The 27,116-nt window shown below is 48.1% G+C and overlaps 1 pseudogene; it reads right to left on the bottom strand.

Moving 5' to 3' along the window:
• Positions 1-497: 497 nt before the first annotated feature.
• LOC123078522 (probable glutathione S-transferase GSTU6) overlaps positions 498-27,116 on the bottom strand; it is a 78,022-nt pseudogene continuing 51,403 nt past the window's right edge.

Here is a 27,116-nt window from a genome sequence, read left to right on the forward strand (position 1 = left end):
CGGAGTGCTCTTGGCTACGACAGCTGCCTTAGGAGTTGTTGGTTAAGGTTCCCAAGGCCACGATTGTCTACTATGACAATGTCTCCACGGTATACCTCTCGGCCAACCCTATTCATCATCGACGGATAAAGCATATTGAGCTCGACAACCACTTTGTTCATGAGCAGGTTGCGCTTGGTCGCATTTGAGTGTTGCATGTGCCCACTAATCAGCAGTTCACCGATGTCATGACGAAAGGATTACCTACCTCGACTTTCAAGAGTTTTCGGTCCAGTCTTTGCGTCTCCGACAATGCTTTGACTGTGGGGGACGTTGGACATGTATGTGTATGTATATCGGTCTGGGTTGTATATTTCGCACCTGTTACGTCTCTCTCCCTCTCTGTAACTTGTATGTAACTTGGGAGACAAGACAACAGGTGCACCCCTTGTATCTATATATGTAACCCATCCACAATCAATGAAATCATCGATGCATGCAATCCCATTCTTCCTAACTTACACGCCGGCAGCCGCGGCTGTGGCGCGAGCAGGAGCATCCATCGACATGGCAAACTTGACGAACTTGCTCACATCCGGCATGACCGCTTGAACTGCATCCAACGATCCAAATTGGTCCGCCCATGCAGCCAAGAGCAGACTGGTGGCAGGGTCAAAGGTCATAGCGCCCTTCATCTTATCAGCCGCGTGCACCCATGGCAGGAGGCCACCCAGTGCTACCTCTTGAGCTTGCGTTGGTTTTTCCCTTAAAGAGGAAAGGGTGATGCAGCAAAGTAGCAAAAGTATTTCCCTCAGTTTTGAGAACCAAGGTATCAATCCAGTAGGAGATGACGCACAAGCCACCTAGTACCTGCACAAACAATCAAGAACCTTGCAACCAATGCGATAAAGGGGTTGTCAATCCCTTCACGGTCACTCGCAAAAGTGAGATGTAACAGAGATAGTAAAGTAATTTTTTTTGTATTTTTGTTGTATAGATTGGAAAGTAAAGATTGCAAAATAATAAATGAGATTTAAAGAGATGCAATATAATGCAAAAGAGACCCGGGGGCCATAGGTTTTGGAAATATGCCCTAGAGGCAATAATAAAATGGTTATTATTTGTCGGATGTCGGGTTCTGGCAAAACCCTTAAGGTTCGAACTCTGGGGCGCGCACGAAGATCTTCTCCCTACCGATCCACACCCAAAGCTTCGCCGTGAATCTAAGCTACACGGTGAACGACACAAGGGACACAAGGTTTATACTAGTTCGGGCCACCGTTGTGGTGTAATACCCTACTCTAGTGTGTGGGGGTGGATTGCCTCTGGGAATGATGATGAAAAGCACAGAGGAAGAACAGCCTCGCGAGGGGTGTTCTTGAGCTAGTGGGTTTGGAGAGGAATGGTTGCGTCTCTGTTGGCTATGGGTCCGATCTCCCTCTCTACTGTGGTGGCTATCTCTGTTTATAGAGGCCTTGGTCCTCATCCCAAGTATTGAGCGGGAAGGGAGCCAACAACGGCCATTTTGAAGGGGGATAGCTAGTACAAGTTATCCTGACTAAAGTTGGTCTTCGACTGGCAAAGGCACTTGCGATGACGTTGTCTTGGGCTCCACGGTGACCTCCGTCCTACCACTCTGCTCGTCTTGGTCTCGTTGCACCGATATGGTAACCTTTGCTTGATGCCTCGGTACTCCGCGCCTGCGCTTGCCCCCTTTGCACCAAAGAGGAAGCGAGGACACTGTGCTAGTTGGCTCTCGCCTAGCGCCCGCCTGGTCTTGATCGTCATGGCTTGCGTCATGAGCACCTCGTGAGGTACTCCCTTCCTTGATCTCTCCGTCTCCTCACGAGCCTGCCTGGCGAGGCCGCCCCTGAGGAAGCCTTGCATCGTCCGCCCCGCGAGGCTTGGTCCCTCACGAGGGTCTTGACCTTGGGCTGGTGTAGACAGGACGTACTGGGCCACTACTCGAGTCACGCTACAGGCCACAGGCAAGCAAGTCTGGGGACCCCCATTCCCAAAATGCCGACAATAGCCCCCGGGCCCAAGGCGCACTCGGACTTGGCTTAGAAGCGAAGCCAAAGGGCAAGTGCGGAGCGCCGCGGGCCCCAATAGCCTGCGGCCTTGGTCACCGCGTGGCAGTTGATTAGACGTGGGCGTCTCCGCTTCCCCACGCTGCCCCAATATCCGCCTGGCTAGGCGGCCACGAAGCCTTACACAGTTGTTTCCTCTTGGCTGCCCGCGTGCTTCATGTTCCCCTTTCTTCCTTGAGCCTCAGTTTCCTCCTCCAATCTGACTTGAGCTTTCCTCCCTTCCGTCGCCATGGCGCCAACAAAAAAGGAGAAGGGGAAGAAGCCCGCGCCCTCGTCCAGCTTGCCCCCGACAATCGCGCCCGTCATGGGCCGGTCACTGATACTCAACCCAGAAGCCTTGGACAAGGTCTGCTCCACCCTCGCCACCAGCTTTAACGAGTGCGGAAGGACGATGGCTTGGCCTGCGTCCCATGCCTCCTTTGATAGGATCATCACGAAGGTTCGATTCTTCGCCGACACACTGTGGGCTGGCCTGGTTCCTCCTTTTTCCGCCTTTTTGAACGTTGTGCTTTCCCACTATCAGATCCACATGATGCATCTTGACCCTTGATCTGTTACCCTTCTCGGTGTCTTCGCCTTTGTCTGCAAAGCCATGGTGGGCATTGCCCCTTCCATTGCCCTCTTGTGCCACTTCTTCTCCTTGCGCCTGACCGACACATTACATTGCTCGGGGTGCATGAGCTTCCAGGCCGTGCCAGAGACGGACACCTCGGGGATTGATTTTGGCCTCCCACCTTCCATGGGTGGATTCCGGACGCGGTGGATGTACGTGGACGTCGGGGTGCCCAGCCCCCTGCTCGCGCATCCGACATCGCCTGCTATCCCCAATCTAGGCTGGGGCCACGAGAGGCTCATGGGCCCCCGGCTCTCCTTTGTTTGGCTCCGTTTCGAGAGGTTGAGAGCGCTCGGCATGACGGCTCCCCAGGTGGTGAAGGAGTTCCTCCAGAGTCGCATTGCTCCTCTCAAGCGCCACTCCCGACCGATGTGGACCCTAACTGGGCATCAGGACCGCATGAGGCTCCAGGAGGAGGAGCTTGCGCCTGAAGCGCTGAAGAAGGTGCTAGAGGTCTTGACTGGTGACCCCTCTCCGGGCGACATCCGGCACAGGGGCAGCCTCCTGTATCTTTGCTCGGGCAGGGCCGAGTTCACGAGGCAAATGCCTCACTTTGACGAATGGGGATTGAGCCCGGTTGGCCTCGTGGGGCCTCATGAAATCCCGTCGTGGCTCCTTCCCCCGCAGCCAACGTCGACCTTGCCTCAGGAGGGGGCGCCGGAAGGCAAGCATCGCTGGAGGCTGGGGGATCTGGTGTAGCGACATTGATGTCGTGTGGGGCTCCCGTGGTGTCATCCTCCGGAGCTTGTGAAGCCCGTCCCGAGGTGGTCGTTGATGAGGGGATGCAACCTGATGCTCCCGAGGCCAAAGCCCCCGAGGCCTCGGCAGGCCACCAAGAAGTGGCGCCCGATCGCTCCTCCCAGCCTGGCGCCCTTGAGGCAGGCCGCCTTGGTGCTTCTTCTTCCACGCCACGCGCTGGCCCTCATGTCGAGAGCTTGGGTCGGTTCCACATAGACTTCGACGCCCTCCACAAGAGGAAGGAGTCTTCGAGCGGCAGCTAGCACCCCTGCTGGCCGCTGAAGCATAGGAAGTACTTCGCCACAGATGATTAAGTCCCTCCTTCTTGTCATTCATCATTCGCTGCTCCCTTCGCTGGTTGTGGCCCTTCAGGATTCCTCCTGCCAAGCCTACGTAGCCAGCTAAGAAGCCACCTCATCAGGCTTCATCTCCGTCGCTGACCTTGGGAGTCCCAAGCCTGCGCGCTGCCCCTGACGTGAGTTCGGCTGGGGAGATGGGCCGACCAGCGGGGTGCCTTGAGCCTGTGCACTTGGCGCCTTTCATTTGAGAGCTCGCCCGGTGTGCCGCCAGCCTGTCTCGGGCTCCTCCTCTGATCACGGGCGGCGAATGGTTGATGTCGGTCCTCGGTTCTTCTTCTAGGAATGGATCAGCGCTGGCCTGGGCCCCTCGCGGAGCCTGTCCGGCGATCCTGGGGGCTCTGGCTCCCAACCCCCTACCGAGAGGGAGCGAACCGCTTCAGGGCCCTCCGCCTACGCTGGCGACGGAGGATGATATTGATGACATGCTCAGGCGCGCGCGGGAGCGCCGCATCATCCGCCAAGAGTTCCTCTGGAAGGCGATGGACGCGATGGGCCAGTTGGGTGGAGAGCTCGCGGATGTGGACACGTGCCTTGAAGTTGAGGGCCTGTGGCTAGTTGAGGAGCGGTGCAAGTTGAGGGTGGCGGTAAGCCTTGCGCGTCATCAGCGTGATCTTGACAACACAAAGGCCGAAGCATCTCTCGTGGCCTCGCAAAAGGCCTGCTCCCGGGCCATTGAGGAGGCTCAGGTGGCAGACCGGTGATGCGAGATCACGGCGAAGTGCGCGTGGGAGCTCCAAGCCTGGAGCACTTTCCTGGAGCAGCCAGTGGAGCTGCGCCAGGCTGCCCTCGCGTCGTTGAAAAGGGGGGCCGTCGAGGAGGAGGAGCTCCGGAGGCGCGAGGAAGCGTTGACGCTGGAGGCCGCCGAGCGCAATCTTGACCTTGAGCGGCTGGTGACGAGGGAGCGCTAGGTTACCCAGGCGGAGGATGATGTCAGTGCACAGGAGGCTCAAATCCAAGAAGAGATCGACCGCCACGTGGCGGAAGTTCGCGTGGGTCTTGTGCGGGAGTATGGCAAGAGGTTGGAGCTGATTGAATCCCAGGCTGCGGGCAGGACTGCCACTCTCAGGACTAAGCAAACCGAAGCGACGCGGCGCGCGGAGGCCACCGCAGCCACCCTAGCCGCGGCACAGGCTGAGTTGGCCTCCTCCCATGCCGAGCTGCTTCTTCTCCAATGGAGGGTCGGTGACGCCGAGTCCATTGCGCGACAGAATGAAGACGAGATTCTCCAGCGGCAGATGTTGGAGCACATGCATGGCCCTATGCTCCAAACGCTCAGGGACAGGGCCAACGCGGCCCTAGGCAACATCTGCGACGCGACAGCTCCACAGCCTCATGCGACTAATTATGTCGGTAATCTCCAGTTCTTCACTGATGTGGTGACGCACCTGGAGAACCGCTCTGAGAGGGCTCGCCAGCTCGTCGAAGAGAGGGGTCGCGGCCTGCTCGGGCGTGCAGTCTCCCAAGGCTTCAGCCATCTTCAGGACATAGATCCCCACTTCGGCTTCGACGCCGTCATCCCTTCGGTGCCCGTGGTTGTTCGAGGCGACCTGGCACGATGGGTGGAGGACAACGTGGATGCACTTGTCAGGGCCTTCGCTTCCGATGACGACGGGGTGATAGTCACTACGAATGAGGGCGACATGGTGAACGACAGCGAAGATGGCACTGGTGGTGGGGCTGGCGACACCAACGACTGTGACAGCGGTGCCAGTGACGCCTCCGGAGGCGACCAAGAGGACATGGTGAGTGACATGTCTGATTGACCTTGTATGCCTTTGCTGTTTTATCCTGCGCACAAAAAGCTCGAGCATGGCCCTGAAGGTTGTAAGAGCATTTTTGGGAGGGGAAGCCCCTCATGTGAGAAAGATCATTGTCCTCATGCCTTTAGGAATGATGCTGAATGCGTGCCTGCACAATGCTACGGGCCCCGTGACGGGTTAGTTGCTGCAATTTACCTTTATCCCGGGCGAGCTCCGAATGGGCTTGTGGTGATCCCTCGAGGGCCCTTCAGGAGACCTGCTGACCATTTGGTGAGAGCCTCGCGAGAGCGGGTGCTGGCTGTAGGACGACATGCGCGAGTGTGCTGAACGCAGCCCAGCCCACGAGGGGCTCACGAGGGGGAGGCAGCTAGTGCGAATTCCAACTCAGGCAGAAATCGGAACACAAGAAAACACGCGAATAAGGCAAGATACCCCTCCCCACATATGCAAATTCAACTTCAACTCAAATCCGAAGCAAGAAAGCTCTACCACATAAAAGAAGGCGAAAAACAAAAGGCCGCGTCCGGCACCTAGTCTAGTCTTTAACGTCTTCTCACCAGCGCGGAGCTAAGTGCTGCCACTGGGCCTAGGAGGGAGCCCCCGAGGCCCGAGGGCGGCTCTCCGGAGACTCCGGGGCGTGTACACCCCCAACTCATTATTACATGAGAGTGTCACGGGCGGTGAGATTCACAGGCATTGGGCCTTCTTCACAGGTACCGGCCTTGCTTCATATTGCCAGATGAGGGCCCCGCCTTGCGCCACCCTTGACCGCCATTGACAGCGACCGGAAACCAAGGACGACGCTAATGGGGTAAAGGGGACACCAACGGTTCCCCAGACGACCACGGGTCCTCTGCCGGGGGCAGACCTCGCCGCACCTCCCCAACAGAGGGCCTACCTCCAAGGAACACCTTGCTCCATGCGCCGTGGGGAGGGGCCTAGCTCCCGACCCCTCTCTTGCAGCCCCCAGTTGTAGGACCTTGAGAAGAGGTGTCTAGAGGGGGGGGTGATTAGACACTAAGAGCCAAAGTTGCAGTTTTTAAGTTTCTTTAAAGTTTGAGTGGAGTTTAGGCACAAGTTTAACATTCACAACATATAGCAAGCAAGCATGCAAAGAGTATATGAGCAGCGGAAAATAAAGCATGCAACTTGCAAGAATGTAAAGGGAAGGGATTGGAGGATTCAAACGCAATTGGAGACATGGATGTTTTTGGCGTGGTTCCGATAGGTGGTGCTATCGTACATCCACGTTGATGGAGACTTCAACCCACGAAGGGTAACGGTTGCGCGAGTCCACGGAGGGCTCCACCCACGAAGGGTCCACGAAGAAGCAACCTTGTCTATCCCACCATGGCCGTCGCCCACGAAGGACTTGCCTCACTAGCGGTAGATCTTCACGAAGTAGGCGATCTCCTTGCCCTTACAAACTCCTTGGTTCAACTCCACAATCTTGTCGGAGGCTCCCAAGTGACACCTAGCCAATCTAGGAGACACCACTCTCCAAGAAGTAACAAATGGTGCGTTGATGATGAACTCCTTGCTCTTGTGCTTCAAATGATAGTCTCCCCAACACTCAACTCTCTCTCAAAGGATTTGGATCTGGTGGAAAGAGGATTTGAGTGGAAAGCAACTTGGGGAAGGCTAGATATCAAGATTCATATGGTAGGAATGGAATATCTTGGCCTCAACACATGAGTAGGTAGTTCTCTCTCAGAAATAGGATGCTGGAAGTGTAGGTTCAGTCTGATGGCTCTCTCCATGAATGAAGAGGAGGTGGAGGGGTATATATAGCCTCCACTCAAAATCTAACCGTTACACACAATCTACCAAACTCGGTGGGACCGAATCGTTAAACTCGGTCAGACCGATTTAGCAAATAATGTGACCGTTAGGGTTTTCGGTGGGACCAAAATGCAACTCGGTAAGACCGATTCAGTTAGGGTTAGGGCATAACGTAATCTCGGTGAGACCGATTACACAAACTCGGTGAGACCAATTTTGGTAATAAGCTTTCCAGAGAGTTGGTCAGGCAAACTCGGTTGGACCGATTATCAAACTTGGTGGGACTGATTTTGATAATAAGTCAACCAGAAAGTTTGCATTGTAATCTCGGTAGTACCAATTGCTCAAACTCGGTGAGACCGATTTTGATAATGGACATACACAGAGAGATTACAATCCCATCTCGGTGAGACCGAGATCCCTATCGGTGAGACCGATTTGCCTAGGGTTTGTGGCAGTGGCTAAGACATCCAAACTCGGTGGCGCCGGATAGGAAGAATCAGTGGGACCGAGTTTGACTTTAGGTTTAGGACATATGTGTGGAAGTGGGAAAGTAGTTGAGGGTATTTGGAGCATATCACTAAGCACTTGAAGCAAGAGGCTCATTAAGCAACACCTCATCCCTCCTTGATAGTATTGGCTTTTCCTATAGACTCAATGTGATCTTGGATCACTAAAATGTAAAATGAAGAGTCTTGAGCTTGAAGCTTGAGCCAATCCTTTGTCCTTAGCATCTTGAAGGAGTTCCCACATCCTTTAGTCCATGCCACTCCATTGTTGAACTTATCTGAAACATACTAGATAAAAGTGTTAGTCCAACAAGAGATATGTTGACATTAATTACCAAAACCACCTAGGGAGCACTTGTGCTTTCAATCTCCCCCTTTTTGGTAATTGATGACAACATACATCAAAGCTTTAGATAAAGATATAAAGAGTAGCAAGTAAAGCTTTGGAAAGACATGTAACAAGCATAGGCTCCCCCTACATGTATGCAATCATGTGAATATGGAATATAGAAGCATGTGATAGCATAACCATGATAGAGCAGGCAATGTGTTACATGTATCTTGGCCATATGCATCAGAGCAAAAAGTATTAAAGAGAATACCTTCATGCCCATGAGTCCTTCTTGCAAACAGTATGTACATCAGCAAGAATTCCTCATACACATGATTGTGATGCATATACTTACCTTGTAGTCTTGAGTTGTCTTAGGATGGAATGAACCTGCGTAAACAAGGTTAGATAACACAGATACATCTACTAGCCAGAGCAAACAAAAGAAACCACAAGAATACCAAGACTGGGATGACATGTAGAGAGTGAGTACTAAGTACTACATTTGATTAGACATGTCCCCAAGAGTAAAGATATGCAATGAATTTGAATGATTTCTTTCCCTTAGATGTCTTGCTCCCCCTGAATCTAGCATGGGATACTGGGAGAAGATAGGGAATAGAAAATCAGAGCTGAAAGATATGAATGATGATCAGAGCTAATGCAAGCTAAAGCAAATAAGCACATATGAACATGTCTTTCCCCTCAAGAAGACATGTGGCATCTCTCCTCTTGAACACCAAGCATCTGGGATCCTTGAGAAATACATTCTACTAGTATTCTCTCCCCCTGGAGATCTCTCTCCCCCTGAGAGGGTGATACTCTCTCTCTGATGTGATCTCTCTCTAAAAGATAAGCTTTGATGTGATCTCTCTCTCCCCCTTTGACATCAATTTCCAAGAAGGGCTTGATAAAGATGTAATCTCTCTCTCCTCCTTTGGAATTTGTTATGAATGGGTTTGATCCTTGAGTCACACCATAAAGCAATGATAAAAATGTGATGCTTGTAGAGGACAAGATTCCTTGAGTGGAGCTGGATCAAAAGAAACACATAATAAGTGGCAAACTGTTTTTCCTGTTGTGAAATCGGTGGCACCGAGTGGTATGCTTCGGTTGGACTGAAGGATTCGGTTGGACCAAAAATAGCAAATCAGTGTAACCGAGTTCATCGCAGAGAAAACACTTGTCACCTCTGCTCACTAGACTAGTAAGGTCTCATAAATATTTGCAAGGAATTAACTGAAAGATGTGCAAGGAATTTGAATGCAGAAAATGCAGAGCAAACAGAAAGGAATCTAGATGAAGTTTTTTTTGAAAGGGGAAACACATATGCATGAGACAAATGCAAAAACACAGAAGAGAACTTCATCTAGAGATGGTCGGCGACAAAGTCACCTATGTTAGAGTATATTGACTTAGGAGTCAAGTGAGATCACTTGATCATAGGTCATACTCATCGTCTAAGCTCAAAATGGGGTTTCCATTTTTCGTTTAAGCATCTTGATGTATTCACATCTTGTCGAGTTGCTTTAACTCATGACTTGGAGTAAAGCTTCTCTAAGATGGAATAACATACCTTGGTTGGTGGTGTTGTCCATGTAGTTGAACTTGTGTGGGTTGCTCAAGGTTGATGTAGCTCATCAAGAATTTGGAGCACCACTTGGAATTTGAGTCCATCTACCTACATGGGTTAGTTCTTGCAAGGAAGAGCACTTGTGTATCCAAAAATGACAATCATGAAGCTCAACATAGAATTTGTCAAAGGATATGTTTGAATGGTTTTGTGCTTCATTGGCTTCAACCACCTTGTGTAGAGACTTGGTGATGTAGAGATTGCTCAAGATATGAGTAGGTTACAATCTCATGGAATTTGATTCAACCAAGTACCTACATGGGTTAGATAACATGCAAGATACAAATATATCCAAGACATAAGATTTTCATCATAAGAGAAATATCAAGGATTAGTCATAAGCTCATGTCTTGCATGTATCCAATGGAGTTTCTACTCCAAGTTTGAAGCATCAATGATGTTCAATTCTCCTCTTAACCTGCAAAACACTTTCTCATCAAGAGGTTTAGTGAATATATCCGCTAATTGCTTTTCGGTGCGAACATGCTTAAGATCAATGTCACCCTTAGCAACATGATCTCGAATGAAATGATGACGAACTTCAATATGCTTAGTTCGAGAATGTTGCACAGGATTATGACCAATTTTGATAGCACTTTCATTGTCACAAAGCAATGGAACATGTCTCACATATATCCCATAATCTTTAAGAGTTTGGGTCATCCAAAGTAATTGAGCACAACATGAACCAGCGGCAATATATTCAGCTTCAGCAGTGGATAAGGATACTGAGTTTTGTTTCTTGGAGGACCAAGACACAAGAGATCTACCAAGAAATTGACAAGTACCCGAAGTGGACTTTCTATCAACCTTGTCTCCGGCATAGTCCGAGTCGGAATAGCCAACAAGATCGAAAGAGGCCCTCTTAGGATACCAAATGCCAAAATTTGGTGTATGGATTAAGTATCTCACTATCCTTTTCACGGCCTTAAGATGACATTCTTTAGGAGCAGCTTGATATCGTGCACACATGCACACACTTAGCATAATATCGGGATGTGAAGCACATAGATATAACAATGAACCAATCATAGAGCGATAAACCTTTTGATCAACCGGTTCACCATCTTTGGTTAAGTCAAGATGTCCACTAGTAGGCATGGGTGTAGTCATACCTTTGCATTCTTGCATATTGAACTTCTTGAATAAGTCCTTGGTGTACTTCGTTTGAGAGACAAAAGTACCTTCCTTAGTTTGCTTGATTTGCAACCCAAGAAAGAATTTGAGTTCACTCATCATAGACATCTCAAACTTCTCCGACATTAGCTTCCCAAACTTTTCACTAAAATGAGGGTTAGTTGAACCAAATATAATATCATCAACATAAATTTGGCACACAAATAGTTCACCATTAACCCTTTTAGTAAAAAGAGTAGAATCAATTTTCCCAATTTCAAAGCCTTTTTCAATAAGGAACTTGGTCAAGCATTTATACCATGCTCTAGGAGCTTGTTTAAGACCATAAAGAGCTTTGTGAAGTTTGTAAACATGATTGGGTTTCTTAGGATTGACAAAGCCGGGAGGTTGCTTAACATAAACTTCCTCCTCTATTTCACCATTTAGAAAAGCACTTTTAATGTCCATTTGGTACAAGGTGATATCATGGTGATTAGCATAGGCAAGTAAGATGCGAATGGACTCAAGTCTAGCAACGGGGGCGTAAGTCTCACCATAGTCCATACCTTCGACTTGTGTGTAGCCTTGGGCGACGAGACGTGCTTTGTTGCGAACTACTTGTCCATCTTCATCTTGCTTGTTGCGAAACACCCATTTGGTACCGATGATGTTGTGGTTGTTGTCGGGCTTCTCAACCAATGTCCAAACTTGGTTCCTCTCAAAGTTGTGTAGCTCTTCATGCATAGCATTTATCCAATCCGGATCTTCCAATGCTTCTTCAACCTTCATAGGTTCAATGCTAGAGATGAAAGAATAGTTTTCACAAAAGTTAGCTAAACGAGTTTTAGAGCGAGTGATTCTCCCGGTTTGAATGTCATTGTAGATTTGCTCGACGGGATGATCTTTAGCAATTCTTGCTCGAACTCGTGAAAGCTTTTGCTTGGGTCTTCGTTGAACATCTTCTTCATCTTGTTCTTCTTCTTGGCCTTCTTCATTGTTGGCGTTGTCGTTCTCTTGTCGTGGTGGAGAAGGAGGTTGTTGACGTTCATCTTGATGCACTTCCTCGTTTTCTTCATCTTGGTGTGTCCCACTTGTGGATGCTTCCGTATCAACTCTTGGTTCACCTTGTCGTGAAGTAGAAGCTTCCACTTGGACGGACGAGGTACTCTCCTTCACCTCCGTTGGACGGACCTTGCCAATAGACAAGTCTTGGATTGCTTCCGAAGGATCTTTGTCTCCTACATCAATTGGCAATTGCTCTACTTGCGAGCCGTTAGATTCATCAAACTTCACATCTACCGTCTCTTCAACCTTTCGGGTGAAATTGTTGTAGACACGGTAAGTGTGAGAGTTTGAGCCATAACCTAGTAGGAAACCTTCATGAGACTTAGGAGCAAATTTAGAACGACGATGCTTATCAAGAATGTAGCACTTTGAGCCGAATACTCGAAAGTATCCAACTTGGGGTTTGTTACCGGTGAGGAGCTCGTATGCCGTCTTGCCGAGTAGCTTGTGAAGATACAAGCGATTTGTTGCATGACAAGCTGTCTCAACCGCTTCTGCCCAAAAGTGCTTCGGCGTCTTGTACTCATCAAGCATCGTTCTCGCCATTTCGATGAGCGTCCGGTTCTTCCTCTCAACAACTCCATTTTGTTGAGGTGTGTACGTAGCCGAGAACTCGTGTGAAATCCCTTCTTCGTCAAGAAAGGTGTCCACATTTGCGTTCTTGAACTCCGTTCCGTTGTCGCTGCGAACCTTCTTGATCTTCACTTCAAATTGATTTTGGGCCTTCCTAGCGAAGTTTTTGAAGATCTTTTGGACCTGCGATTTATCATCGAGAAAGAACACCCACGTAAATCTGGAAAAATCATCAACTATAACTAGACCAAAAGAATTTCCACCGAGACTCTTGTAAGAGTTGGGACCAAAGAGATCCATGTGAAGTAGCTCGAGTGGCCTCTTTGTGGTCATGATGTTCTTCACGGGATGCCTTCCTCCAACCTGTTTACCTGCTTGACAAGCACTGCAAAGTCTATCCTTATCAAATATGACATCATTAACTCCAAGGATATGATTTCCCTTAATAAGCTTGTCAAGGTTTCGCATACCAACATGACCTAATCGTCTATGCCATAACCAGCCTTTTGAGGATTTAGCAATGAAGCAAGTTTTAGGTTGAGCCTTTTTAGTGAAATCAACAATGTATAGATCACCTCTACGCACACCGGTAAAGACCATTTTATGATTGTCTCGACGAAACACTTGGCAATCTACTTCAGTAAATAGGACATTGAAACCGAAATCAGCAAGTCTAGATACTGAAAGTAAGTTGTACCAAGAGATTCAACGAGCATGACATTTTGTATGGAGCTATCATGTGATATGGCCACCTTACCGAGGCCAACCACCTTACCCTTTGAGTTGTCACCGAAAGTGACATACTTTCGAGGACTATCATTATCAGCAAGCTCACGAAACATGTCTTTATCTCCGGTCATGTGATCGGTACATCCACTATCAGGAACCCATTCCTTTCCTCCTGATATATATCCCCGAAGATTTGCCATGAGACCAAAATGTCTCATTGCATCATCAAGATCGAAGTCACTATCATCATCCTCATCATAGTATCCATGTTCAACATCGTCATGTGGTGGATCAAATCCTAGAGAGGGTGATTCGTTAGAGTGAGTTTGACAATGATCTTGTCTATGAATTCTTATAGCTTCGGAAATAATGTCACTAATAATACAAACATTTCCTTTGGCATGCATAAGGTTTGTAAGCTCAAATAGACGATCACCAAACATAGGATCACTAGTATTCATTTTAGTCAAAGCAATAGACTTATGGAGAATTTCATCAAGATTTTTCAAGGAATAATCTGGAAATCGTTCCTCAAGAAATTTCCATATAGTATAGGCACACTTAAAAGTAGGCAAACATCCAATCAAGTTTCTAGGCAATCCTCTAAGGATAAGTTCGGCAGTTCTAAGATTCTAAGATTCCTAACCATGTCAATTGACTCATCATGGGTTGGATGCATAGGATCAACATAAGGTGCACAAGGGCTAGCAATGTACTTGTTCAAATGATATTGATTGAAAATTACAAGCATCTCATTTTTCCACTCATGAAAATACTCTCCATCAAGAATAGGCACTCTATGTCTAAGACTCCCCAAAGTAGACTCATCCATCTTCCTCCAATGGTGATTAAACCAAGGCAATTGATACCAATGCTCTGATACCACTTGTAGGACCTTAAGAAGAGGTGTCTAAAGGGGGGGTGATTAGACACTAAGTACCAAAGTTGCAGTTTTTAAGTTTCTTTAAAGTTTAAGTGGAGTTTAGGCACAAGTTTAACATTCACAACATATAGCAAGCAAGCATGCAAAGAGTATATGAGCAGCGGAAAGTAAAGCATGCAACTTGCAAGAATGTAAAGGGAAGGGTTTGGAGGATTCAAACGCAATTGGAGACACGGATGTTTTTGGCGTGGTTCCGATAGGTGGTGCTATCGTACATCCACGTTGATGGAGACTTCAACCCACGAAGGGTAACGGTTGCGCGAGTCCACGGAGGGCTCCACCCACGAAGGGTCCACGAAGAAGCAACCTTGTCTATCCCACCATGGCCGTCGCCCACGAAGGACTTGCCTCACTAGCGGTAGATCTTCACGAAGTAGGCGATCTCCTTGCCCTTACAAACTCCTTGGTTCAACTCCACAATCTTGTCGGAGGCTCCCAAGTGACACCTAGCCAATCTAGGAGACACCACTCTCCAAGAAGTAACAAATGGTGCGTTGATGATGAACTCCTTGCTCTTGTGCTTCAAATGATAGTCTCCCCAACACTCAACTCTCTCTCATAGGATTTGGATCTGGTGGAAAGAGGATTTGAGTGGAAAGCAACTTGGGGAAGGCTAGAGATCAAGATTCATATGGTAGGAATGGAATATCTTGGCCTCAACACATGAGTAGGTAGTTCTCTCTCAGAAATAGGATGCTGGAAGTGTAGGTTCAGTCTGATGGCTCTCTCCACGAATGAAGAGGAGGTGGAGGGGTATATATAGTCTCCACACAAAATCTAACCGTTACACACAATCTACCAAACTCGGTGGGACCGAATCGTTAAACTCGGTCAGACCGATTTAGCAAATAATGTGACCGTTAGGGTTTTCGGTGGGACCGAAATGCAACTCGGTAGGACCGATTCGGTTAGGGTTAGGGCATAACATAATCTCGGTGAGACCGATTACACAAACTCGGTGAGACCGATTTTGATAATAAGCTTTCCAGAGAGTTGGTCAGGCAAACTCGGTTGGACCGATTGTCAAACTTGGTGGGACCGATTTTGATAATAAGTCAACCAGAAAGTTTGCATTGTAATCTCGGTAGTACCGATTGCTCAAACTCGGTGAGACCGATTTTGATAATGGACATACACAGAGAGATTACAATCCCATCTCGGTGAGACCGAGATCCCTATCGGTGAGACCGATTTGCCTAGGGTTTGTGGCAGTGGCTAAGACATCCAAACTCGGTGGCGCCGGATAGGAAGAATCAGTGGAGCCAAGTTTGACTTTAGCTTTAGGACATATGTGTGGAAGTGGGAAAGTAGTCGAGGGTATTTGGAGCATATCACTAAGCACTTGAAGCAAGAGGCTCATTAAGCAACACCTCATCCCTCCTTGATAGTATTGGCTTTTCCTATAGACTCAATGTGATCTTGGATCACTAAAATGTAAAATGAAGAGTCTTGAGCTTGAAGCTTGAGCCAATCCTTTGTCCTTAGCATCTTGAAGGAGTTCCCACATCCTTTAGTCCATGCCAGTCCATTGTTGAACTTATCTGAAACATACTAGATAAAAGTGTTAGTCCAACAAGAGATATGTTGACATTAATTACCAAAACCACCTAGGGAGCACTTGTGCTTTCACTAGTGCACCCCTCCTGGCGGAAGGGAGGCTGCCGAGCTGGGGCAGCCTTCTTCTGCAGTGACCTGGACTTCCTACGACCCATGGTTAGCATAAGCTTGCTCCTGAGGAATTAGCGGTACCCGATAGCTGTTGCCGCTGGCGTGGTTGGCAAGGCTTCCTTTAGGCTCCTGAAAAGGCTTGGCTTCTGGCGATTCCTCCTCCCAGCTTGGCCCGAGGAACGAGCCGTGGTCTTCTTCCAGTGCGAATTCCCAATCCACCATGCGGGACACGTATGCCTCCGAGGCTGCCACCCCGAAGGCTTCACTGTAGTGCCCATGTTCCACGCGGCTTGGCTCGAAACACCGTCTTGGGGGTGATAGGGTGGCGGCCTGCCCGGGCCGTAGGTGGTGATGCGCATGCATTCACTCACCAGGGCAGCGCTGGTGCCACTTGACGCCCGGCGCTGATGGTAGAGCTGGTCTTGATGAAGCTTTGGGGTACGCCTGAGGGCACACGGGCGGGGATGGTCTGCCGTATGATCCGACTGGGGCCTGAGGTGGAAGCTGTACACAGAAAGGAGGCACCCCTAAAGCTGTTGCATCCAGGAGATCGGCGACGCGCTCCAGCAGCACGTGACGGCCGCTCTCTTGCAGCCTGCACCGTAGCAGTTCCCGAGCCACTGTGAGCGCGGCCTTCATGTTCGCCTGCTCCCGTCGGGTGTGCGGTGCTATGGCCATGGCATGGCTTGAGACCCTTGCAGCTGATCACACCTGCCGCGGAGTGAGGGCAGGCGGCGCTTGGCCACGTCACCTGTGCCCCGCAGCGTTCTGCGAAGCGTGGGCTGCCTGAGGCGCGGGGTTGAGGTCACCTTGGGCAGTCGGCGCAGCATGGGCAGGCCATGCCGCCTAGCGGTCGGCTTTGGCCGTCGGGTCGCCAGACATGATGCGACGAAGCAACGGAACGCAGATTGGCGGAAGGGGGATTTCGGCTCACCCCTACGTGGCGCGCCATATGTCGGATGTCGGGTTCCGACAAAACCCTTAAGGTTCAAACTCTGGGGTGCGCATGAAGAACTTCTCCCTACCGATCCATGCCCCAAAGCTTCGCCGCGAATCTAAGCTACACGGTGAACGACACAAGGGACACAAGGTTTATACTAGTTCAGGCCATCCTTGTGGTGTAATACTCTACTCTAGTGTGTGGTGGTGGATTGCCTCTGGGGCTGATGATGAAAATCACAAAGGAAGAACAGCCTCGCGAGGGGTGTTCTTGAGCTAGTGGGTTTGGAGAGGAATGGTTGTATCTCTATTTATAGAGGCCTTGGTACTCATCCCAAATATTGAGCAGGAAGGGAGCCAACAACGGCCATATTGAAGGGGGACAGCTAGTACAAGTTATCCTGGCTAAAGTTGGTCTTCAACTGCCAAAGGCACTGGCGATGACGCCGTCTTGGGCTCCACGGTGACCTCCGTCCTGCCGCTCTGCTGGTCTTGGTCTCGTTGCACTGATATGGTAACCTTTGCTTGATGCCTCGGTACTCCGCGCCTGCGCTTGCCCCCTTTGTACCAAAGAGGAAGCAAGGACACTATGCTGGCTGGCGCCCGCCTGACGCCCGCCTGGTCTCGATCGTCATGGCTTGCGTCATGAGCACCTCGCGAGGTACTCAGCCTCCTTACGAGCCTACCTGGCGAGGCCGCCCCTGAGGAAGCCTTGCGTCGTCCGCCCCACGAGGCTTGGTCCCTCGCGAGGGTCTTGATCTTGGGCTGGTGTAGACGGGCCGTACTGGGCCACTGCTTGAGCCACACTGCAGGCCGCAGGCAGGCAAGTCTGGGGACCCCTCTTCCCAGAACGCCGACATTATTATATTTCCTTTTTAATGATAATTGTCTATTGTTCATGCTATAATTGTATTAACTGGAAACCGCAATACATGTGTGAATACATAGACCACAACATGTCCCTAGTGAGCCTCTAGTTGACTAGCTCGTTGATCAATAGATGGTTATGGTTTCCTGACCATGGACATTGGATGTCATTGACAACGGGATCACATCATTAGGAGAATGATGTGATGGACAAGACCGAATCCTAAGCATAGCACAAGATCGTGTAGTTCGTTTGCTAAGAGCTTTTCTAATGTCAAGTGACTTTCCTTAGACCATGAGATTGTGAAACTCCCGGATACCGTAGGAATGCTTTGGGTGTACCAAATGTCACAACATAACTAGGTGGCTATAAAGGTGCACTACAGGTATCTCCGAAAGTGTCTGTTGGGTTGGCACGAATCGAGACTGGGATTTGTCATTTCGTATGACGGAGAGGTATCTCTGGGCCCACTCTGTAATGCATTATCATAATGAGCTCAATGTGACTAAGGAGTTAGCCACGGAATCATGCGTTACGGAACGAGTAAAGAGACTTGCCGGTAACGATATTGAACGAGGTATAGGGATACCGACGATCGAATCTTGGGCAAGTAACATACCGATGGACAAAGGGAATTGTATACGGGATTGATTGAATCCCCGACATCGTGGTTCATCCGATGAGATCATCGTGGAACATGTGGGAGCCAATATGGGTATCCAAATCCCGCTATTGGTTATTGGCCGGAGAGGTATCTTGGTCATGTCTGCATGGTTCCCGAACCCGTAGGGTCTACACACTTAAGATTCGGTGACGCTAGAGTTGTAATGCGAATAGTATGTGGTTACGGAAGGTTGTTTGAAGTCCCGGATGAGATCCCGGACATGACGAGGAACTCCGGAATGGTCCAGAGGTGAAGATCGGTATATTGGACGAAGGGCATTGGAGTCCCGAATTGTTCCGAGGGTACCATGTGATGACCAGTGTGTCCGAAAGGAGTTTCGGAGGCCCCGGCAAGTGTTGGGGGCCCTTATGGGCCAAGGGGAGGGGGCACACCAGCCCACTAAGGGCCTATGCGTCCCTCCCACCACATCTCACGTAACCTAGAGAGGTGGGGGCGCCTGCCCTTGGGAAGCAGCCCCTCCCGGCTTGGGGGGCAAGATTCCTAGGGGTGGGGGCACCCAAACCCATCTAGGGTTTCCCCTGTGACCGCTGCCCCTCCCCTAGGGAAACCCTAGGGCGCCTCCACCTCCCCCCATCCCCCTATATATAGTGAGGGAGAGAGAGGGCTGAACCAACCCCTTCATCGAGCGCAGCCCCTCCCTCCTCCAACACCTCCTCCTCCTCCATAGAGCTTGGCGAAGCCCTGCAGGAAAACCGCAAGCTCCACCACCACGTTGTCATGCTGCCGGAGCTCTCCCTCAACTTCTCCTCTCCCCTTGCTGGATCAAGAAGGAGGAGACATCCCCGGGTTGTACGTGTGTTGAACGTGGAGGCGCCGTCCGTTCGGTGCTAGATCGGATCTTCCGCGATTTGAATCGCCGTGAGTACGACTCCATCAACCGCGTTATTGTAACGCTTCCGCTTAGCGATCTTCAAGGGTATGAAGATGCACTCCCTATCTCTCTCTCGTTGCTAGCATCTCCGAGATTGATCTTGGTGACAAATAGGAAATTTTTGAATTATTACTACGTTCCCCAACAATGGCATGATGAGCTAGGTCTATGCGTAGATTCTATGCACGAGTAGAACACAAAGTAGTTGTGGGCGATGATTTGTTCAATTTGCTTACCGTTACTAGTCTTATCTTAATTCAGTGGCATTGTGGGATGAAGCGGCCTGGACCGACCTTACACGTACGCTTACGTGAGACAGGTCGCACCGACTGACTTGCACTTGTTGCATAAGGTGGCTAGCGGGTGTCTGTCTCTCCACTTTAGTCAGATCGGATTCGATGAAAAGGGTCCTTACGAAGGGTAAATAGCAATTTTCATATCACCATTGTGGCTTTTGCGTAGGTAAGAAACGTTCTTGCTAGAAACCCATAGCAGCCACATAAAACAAGCAACAACAATTAGAGGACGTCTAACTTGTTTTTGCAGGGTATGCTATGTGATGTGATATGGCCAAAAGGATGTGATGAATGATATATGTGATGTATGAGATTCATCATGTTCTTGTAATAGGAATCACGACTTGCATGTCGATGAGTATGACAACCGACAGGAGCCATAGGAGTTGTCTTAATTTATTGTATGACCTGCATGTCAATGTAAATGCTATGTAATTACTTTAATTTATTGCTAACAATTAGCCATAGTAGTAGAAGTAATAGTTGGCGAGACAACTTCATGAAGACATGATGATGGAGATCATGATGATGGAGATCATGGTGTCATGCCGGTGACGAAGGTGATCATGCAGCGCCTCGAAGATGGAGATCAAAGGCGCAAGATGATATTGGCCATATCATGTCACTTTATGATTTGCATGTGATGTTTTTCATGTCTACATCTTGTTTCCTTAGAACGATGGTACATAAATAAGATGATCCCTCACTAAAATTTCAAGAAAGTGTCCCCCCCTAACTATGCACCGTTGCAAAAGTTCGTTGTTTCAAAGCACCACGTAATGATCGGGTGTGATAGATTCTAACATTCGCATACAATGGGTGTAAGCCACATTTACACATGCAAAACACTTAGGTTGACTTGACGAGCCTAGCATGTACAGACATGGCCTCGGAACACGAGAGGCCGAAAGGTCGAACATGAGTCATATAGTAGATACGATCAACATGGAGATGTTCAGCAATGATGACTAGTCCGTCTCACGTGATGATCGGACACGGCCTAGTTGACTCGGATCATGTATCACTTAGATGACTAGAGGGATGTCTATCTAAGTGAGAGTTCATTAAATAATTTGATTAGATGAACTTAATTATCATGAACATAGTCAAAAGGTCTTTGCAAATTATGTCGTAACTTGTGCTTTAGTTCTACTGTTTTAGATATGTCCCTAGAGAAAATTTAGTTGAAAGTTGATGGTAGCAATTATGTGGACTGGGTCCGTAAACTGAGGATTGTCCTCATTGCTGCGCAGAAGGATTATGTCCTTAATGCACTGCTCGGTGTGCTAAACCTCGAACGTCGTCTATGGATGTTGCGAACATCTGACATACACGTTTTGATGACTGCGTGATAGTTCATTGTGTAATGCTAAACGGTTTAGAACTGAGGCGCCAAAGACATTTTTTGAAATGTCACAGAACATATGAGATGTTCCAAGGGCTGAAATTGGGATTTCAAGCTCGTGCCCACGTCAAGAGGTATGAGACCTCCGACGAGTTTATTAGCCTATAAACTAAGGGAGAAAAGCTCAATCATTGGGCATGTGCTCAGCTTGTCTGATTACTACAATCACTTGAATCGAGTGGGAGTTAATCTTCCATATGAGATAGTGATGCTTCTCCAAAGTCACTACAACCAAGCTACTAGAGCTTCGTGGTGAACTATAACATATCAGGGATAGATATGATGATCCTTGAGCTATTCGCAATGTTTGACACTGCGAAAGTAGAAATCAAGAAGGAACATCAATTGTTGATGGTTAGTGAAACCACTAGTTTCAAGAAGGGCAAGGGCAAGAAGGGATACTTCATGAAACGGCAAATCAGTTACTCCTCTAGTGAAGAAACCCAAGGTTGAACCCAAACCCGAGACTAAGTGCTTCTTTAACGAGGGGAACGGTCACTGAAGCAGAACTACCCTAGATACTTGATAGATGAGAAGGCTGGCAAGGTCGACAAAAGTATATTGGATATACATTATATTAATGTGTACTTTACTAGTACTCCTAGTAGCACCAGGGTATTAGATACCGGTTCGGTTGCTAAGTGTTAGTAACTCGAAATAAAAGGGCTACGTAATAAACGAAGACTACCTAAAGGCGAGGTGACAATATGTGTTGGAAGTGTCTCCAAGGTTAATGTGATCAAACATCGCACGCTCCCTCTACCATCGGGATTGGTGTTAAACCTAAATAATTGTTATTTGGTGTTTGCGTTGAGCATAAGCATGATTGGATTTGTCTATCGCAATACGGTTATTCATTTAAGGAGAATAATGGTTACTCTTTTATTTTTGAATAATACCTTCAATGGTCTTGCACCTAAAATGAATGGTTTATTGAATCTCGATCATAGTGATACACATGTTCATGCCAAAAGATATAAGATAATAATGATATAATACCACCTACTTGTGGCACTGTCATTTTAGTCATATTCGTATAAAACGCATGAAGAAGCTCCATGTTGATGGATCTTTGGACTCACTCGTTTTTTGAAAAGTTTGGGACATGCGAACCATGTCTATTGGTATGTACGCATGAAAAAACTCCATGCGGATGGATCGTTTGGACTCACTTGATTTGAATCACTTGAGACATGCAAATCATACCACATGAGCAAGATGACTGAAAGGCCTCGTTTTCAGTAAGATGGAACAAGAAAGCAACTTGTTGGAAGTAATACATTTTGATGTGTGCAGTCCAATGAGTGCTGAGGCACACAGTGGATATCGTTATGTTCTTACTTCACAGATGATTTGAGTAGATGCTAAGTATATTTACTTGATGACACACAAGTCTGAATTATTTAAAGGTTCAAGTAATTTCAGAGTGAAGTTAAAGATCGTCGTGACAAGAGGATAAAATGTCTATGATATGATCATAGAGATGAATATCTGAGTTACGAGTTTGGTACAAAATGAAGACATTGTGGAAATTATTTCACAACTAATACCGCCTGGAACACCATAGTGTGATGGTGTGTCCGAACATCATAGCTGCACCCTATTGGATATGGTGCATACCATGATGTCTCTTATCCAATTACCACTATCGTTTATGGGTTAGGCATTAGACACAACGGCATTCACTTTAAATAGGGCACCACATAATTCCGTTGAGATGACACCGAGAAACCTAAGCTGTCGTTTCTTGAAGTTTGGGGCTGCGACGCTTATGTGAAAAAGTTACATCCTGATAAGCTGAACCCAAAAGGGATAAATGCATCTTCAGAGGACACCCAAAATAGTTGGGTATACCTCCTATCTCAGATCCGGAAGCAAAAGTGATTGTTTTTTCAAATGGGTCCTTTCTCGAGGAAAAGTTTCTCTTGAAAGAATTGAGTGGGAGGATGGTGGAGACTTGATGAGGTTATTCAACCATCACTTCAACCAGTGTGTAGCCGGGCACAGGAAGTTGTTCCTATGGAGCCTACACCAGTTGAAGTGGAAGCTGATGATAGTGATGATAAAACTTCGGATCAAGTCACTACGAAACCTCATAGGTCGACAAGGACGCATACTGCTTCAGAGTGGTACGGTAATCATGTCTTGGAAGTCATGTTGCTAGACAACAATGAACCTACGAGCTATGGAGAAGTGATGGTGGGCCCGGATTCTGAAAAATGGCTCGAGGCCATAAAATTCGAGAGAGGATCCATGTATGAAAACAAAGTGTAGACTTTGGAAGAACTACTTAATGGTTGTAAGGCTGTTGGGTATAGATGAATTTTAAAAAAGAAGACGGACAATGATGGTAAGTGTCACCATTAAGAAAGCTCGACTTGTCGCTAAGATGTTTTCTGACAAGTTCAAGGAGTTGAATACGATGAGACTTTCTCACTCGTAGAGATGCTAAGAGTCTGTTGGAATTATATTAGCAGTTACTGCATTATTTATGAAATCTTGCAGATAGGATGTCAAAACATTGCTTCCTCGACGATTTTCTTGAGGAAATGTTGTATGGGAAACAACCAGAAGGTTTTGTCAATCCTAAAAGATGCTAACAAGTATGCAAAGCTCCAGCAATCCTTCTAAGGACTGGATTAAGCATATTGGAGTTGGAATATATGATTTTATGAGATGATCAAAGATTTTGGGTTTATGCAAAGTTTATGAGAAACTTGTATTTCCAAAGAAGTGAGTGGGAGCACTATAGAATTTCTGATGAGTATATGTTGTTGACATATTATTGATCAGAAATGATGTAGAATTTCTGGAAAGCATATAGGGTTATTCGAAAAGTGTTTTTCAATGGAAAGCCTGGATTAAGTTACTTGAACATTGAGCATCTAGATCTATAAGGATAGATCAAAATCACTTGATAATACTTTCAAATAAATACGCACCGTGACAAGATTTTGAAGGAGTTCAAAATAGATCGGCAAAGAAGGAGTTCTTGGCTGTGTTATAAGGTGTAAGTATTGAGTAAGACTGAAAACCTAACCACGGCAGAAGAGAGAGAAAGGACGAAGGTTGTCCCCTATGGTATAGACGTAGGCTCTACAATATTCTGTGTTGTGTACCGCACCTGAAGTGTGCCATGCCATGAGTCAGTCAAGGGGTACAAGAGTGATCCAGGAATGGATCACTGGACAACGGTCAAAGTTATCCTTAGTAACTAGTGGACTAAGGCATTTTTCTCGATTATGGAGGTGGTAAAAGAGTTCGTCCTAAAGGGTTACGTCGATGCAAAGTTTGACACTAATCCGGATGACTCTGAGTAGCAAATCGGATTCATATAGTAGAGCAGTTCCAAATGGCGCATGGTAGCTGCATCTACAAGATGACATAGAGATTTGTAAAGCACACAAGGATCTGAAAGGTTCAGACCCGTTGACTAATTACCTCTCTCACAAGCAATATATGATCAAACCCCATGGGTGTTGGATTCATTACAATCACATAGAGATGTGAACTAGATTATTGACTCTAGTGCAAGTGGGAGACTGTTGGAAATATTCCCTAGAGGCAATAATAAAATGGTTCTATTATATTTCCTTGTTCATGATAATTATCTATTGTTAATGCTATAATTGTATTAACTGCAAACTGTAATACATGTGTGAATACATAGACCACAACATGTCCCTAGTGAGCCTCTAGTTGACTAGCTCGTTGATCAATAGATGTTTATGGTTTCCTGACCATGGACATTGGATGTCATTGATAACGGGGTCACATCATTAGGAGAATGATGTGATGGACAAGACCCAATCCTAAGCATATCACAAGATCGTGTAGTTCATTTGCTAAAAGCTTTTCTAATGTCAAGTATCTTTCCATAGACCATGAGATTGTGCAACTCCCGGATACCATAGGAATGCTTTGGGTGTAACAAACGTCACAACATAACTGGGTGGCTATAAAGGTGCACTACAGGTATCTCCGAAAGTGTCTGTTGGGTTGGCACGAATCGAGACTAGGATTTGTCACTCCGTATGACGGAGAAGTATCTATGGGCCCAGTCGGTCATGCATCATCATAATGAGCTCAATGTGACTAAGGAGTTAGCCACGGGATCATGCGTTACGGAACGAGTAAAGAGACTTGCCGGTAACGAGATTGAACGAGGTAGAGGGATACCGACGATCGAATCTCGGGCAAGCAACATATCGATGGACAAAGGGAATTGTATACGGGATTGATTGAATCCCCGACATCGTGGTTCATCCGATGAGATCATCGCGGAACATGTGGGAGCCAATATGTGTATCCAGATCCCGCTATTGGTTATTGGCTGGAGAGGTATCTCGGTCATGTCTACATGGTTCCCGAACCCGTAGGGTCTACACACTTAGGGTTCGGTGATGCTAGAGTTGCAATGGGAATAGTATGTGGTTACCAAAGGTTGTTCAGACTCCTGGATAAGATCTCAGATGTGACGAGGAACTCCGGAATGGTCCGGAGGTGAAGATCTGTATATTGGACGAAGGGTATTGGAGTCCGGAATTGTTTCGGGGGTAGCAGGTGATGACCAGTGTGTCCCAAAGGAGTTTCGGAGGCCCCGGCAAGTGTTGGGGGGCCTTATGGACCAAGGGGAGGGGCACACCAGCCCACTAAGGGGTTGTGCGCCCCTCCCACCCCATCTCACGTAAACTTGAGAGGTGGGGGCGCCTCCCCTAGGGCAGCAGCCCCTCCCGGCTTGGGGGGCAAGTTTCCTAGGGATGGGGGTGCCCAAACCCATCTAGGGTTTCCCTTGTGGCCGCCGCCCCTCCCCTACGGAAACCCTAGGGTGCTTCCACTGAGGGAGTCCTGGATTAAGGGGTGAGGGAGTCCTGGATTAGGGGGTGTCTGTATGACCGGACTATAACCTTTGGCCGGACTCCTGGACTATGTAGATACAAGATTGAAGACTTCGTCCCGTGTCCGGATGGGACTTTCCTTGGCATGGAAGGCAAGCTTGGCGATACGGATATGTAGATCTCCTCCCATTGTAACTGACTCTTTGTAACCCTAGCCCTCTCTGGTGTCTATATGAACCGGAGGGTTTTAGTCCGTAGGACGAACAACAATCATACCATAGGCTAGCTTATAGGGTTTAGCCTCTCTGATCTCGTGGTAGATCTACTCTTGTACTACCCATATCATCAATATTAATCAAGCAGGAGCAGGGTTTTACCTCCATCGAGAGGGCCCGAACCTGGGTAAAAACACCGTGTCCCTTGTCTTCTGTTACCATCCGCCTAGACGCACAGTTCGGGGCCCCCTACCCGAGATCCGCCGGTTTTGACACCGACATTGGTGCTTTCATTGAGAGTTCCTCTGTGTCGTCATCTTTAGGCCCGATGGCTCCTCCGATCATCAACAACGATGCGGTCCAGGGTGAGACTTTTCTCCCCGGACAGATCTTCGTATTCGACGGCTTTGCACTTCGAGCCAATTCGCTTGGCCATCTGGAGCAGATCGAAAGCTACGCCCCTGGCCATCAGGTCAGATTTGGAAGTTTGAACTACACGCCGGATGTCCGCGGAGACTTGATCTTCAACGGGTTCGATCCACAGCCGAGCGTGCCGCACTGTCACGATGGGCATGATCTAGCTCTGCCGCCGAACAGTGCCCTGGAGGCCGCACCCGTGTCCGCTCCGACCCTTAGCTTGGAGCCGACTGCGCCAATCAAGGATGGGTGGCTGGATACCGCCTCGGGGGCTGCAATCTCTACGGCGATCGAGCCGAACACCAGCCTTGTCCTTTGTGAAGCCCGTGACTCCAAGGTTCCGGACTCTTCTCCAGACTCCGAACCTTCCGCGCCCCTACTGATCGAATCCGATTGGGCGCCGATCACGGAGTTCGCCGCCGCGGACATCTTTCAGCACTCGCCCTTCGGCGACATTCTAAATTCACTAAAGTCTCTCTCTTTATCAGGAGAGCCCTAGTCGGACTATGGTCAGCAAATATGGGATGCGGATGACAAAGAAATTCAAAGCCCGCCCACCACCCACTTCGTAGCCACTGTCGATGATTTAACTGACATGCTCAACTTCGACTCCGAAGACATCGATGGTATGGACGACGATGTAGGAGACAAACAGGAACCAGCGCCTATAGGGCACTGGATAACCACCTCATCT

The sequence above is a fragment of the Triticum aestivum genome, chromosome 1B, assembly GCF_018294505.1.
Source record: "Triticum aestivum cultivar Chinese Spring chromosome 1B, IWGSC CS RefSeq v2.1, whole genome shotgun sequence".
NCBI lineage: Eukaryota > Viridiplantae > Streptophyta > Magnoliopsida > Poales > Poaceae > Triticum > Triticum aestivum.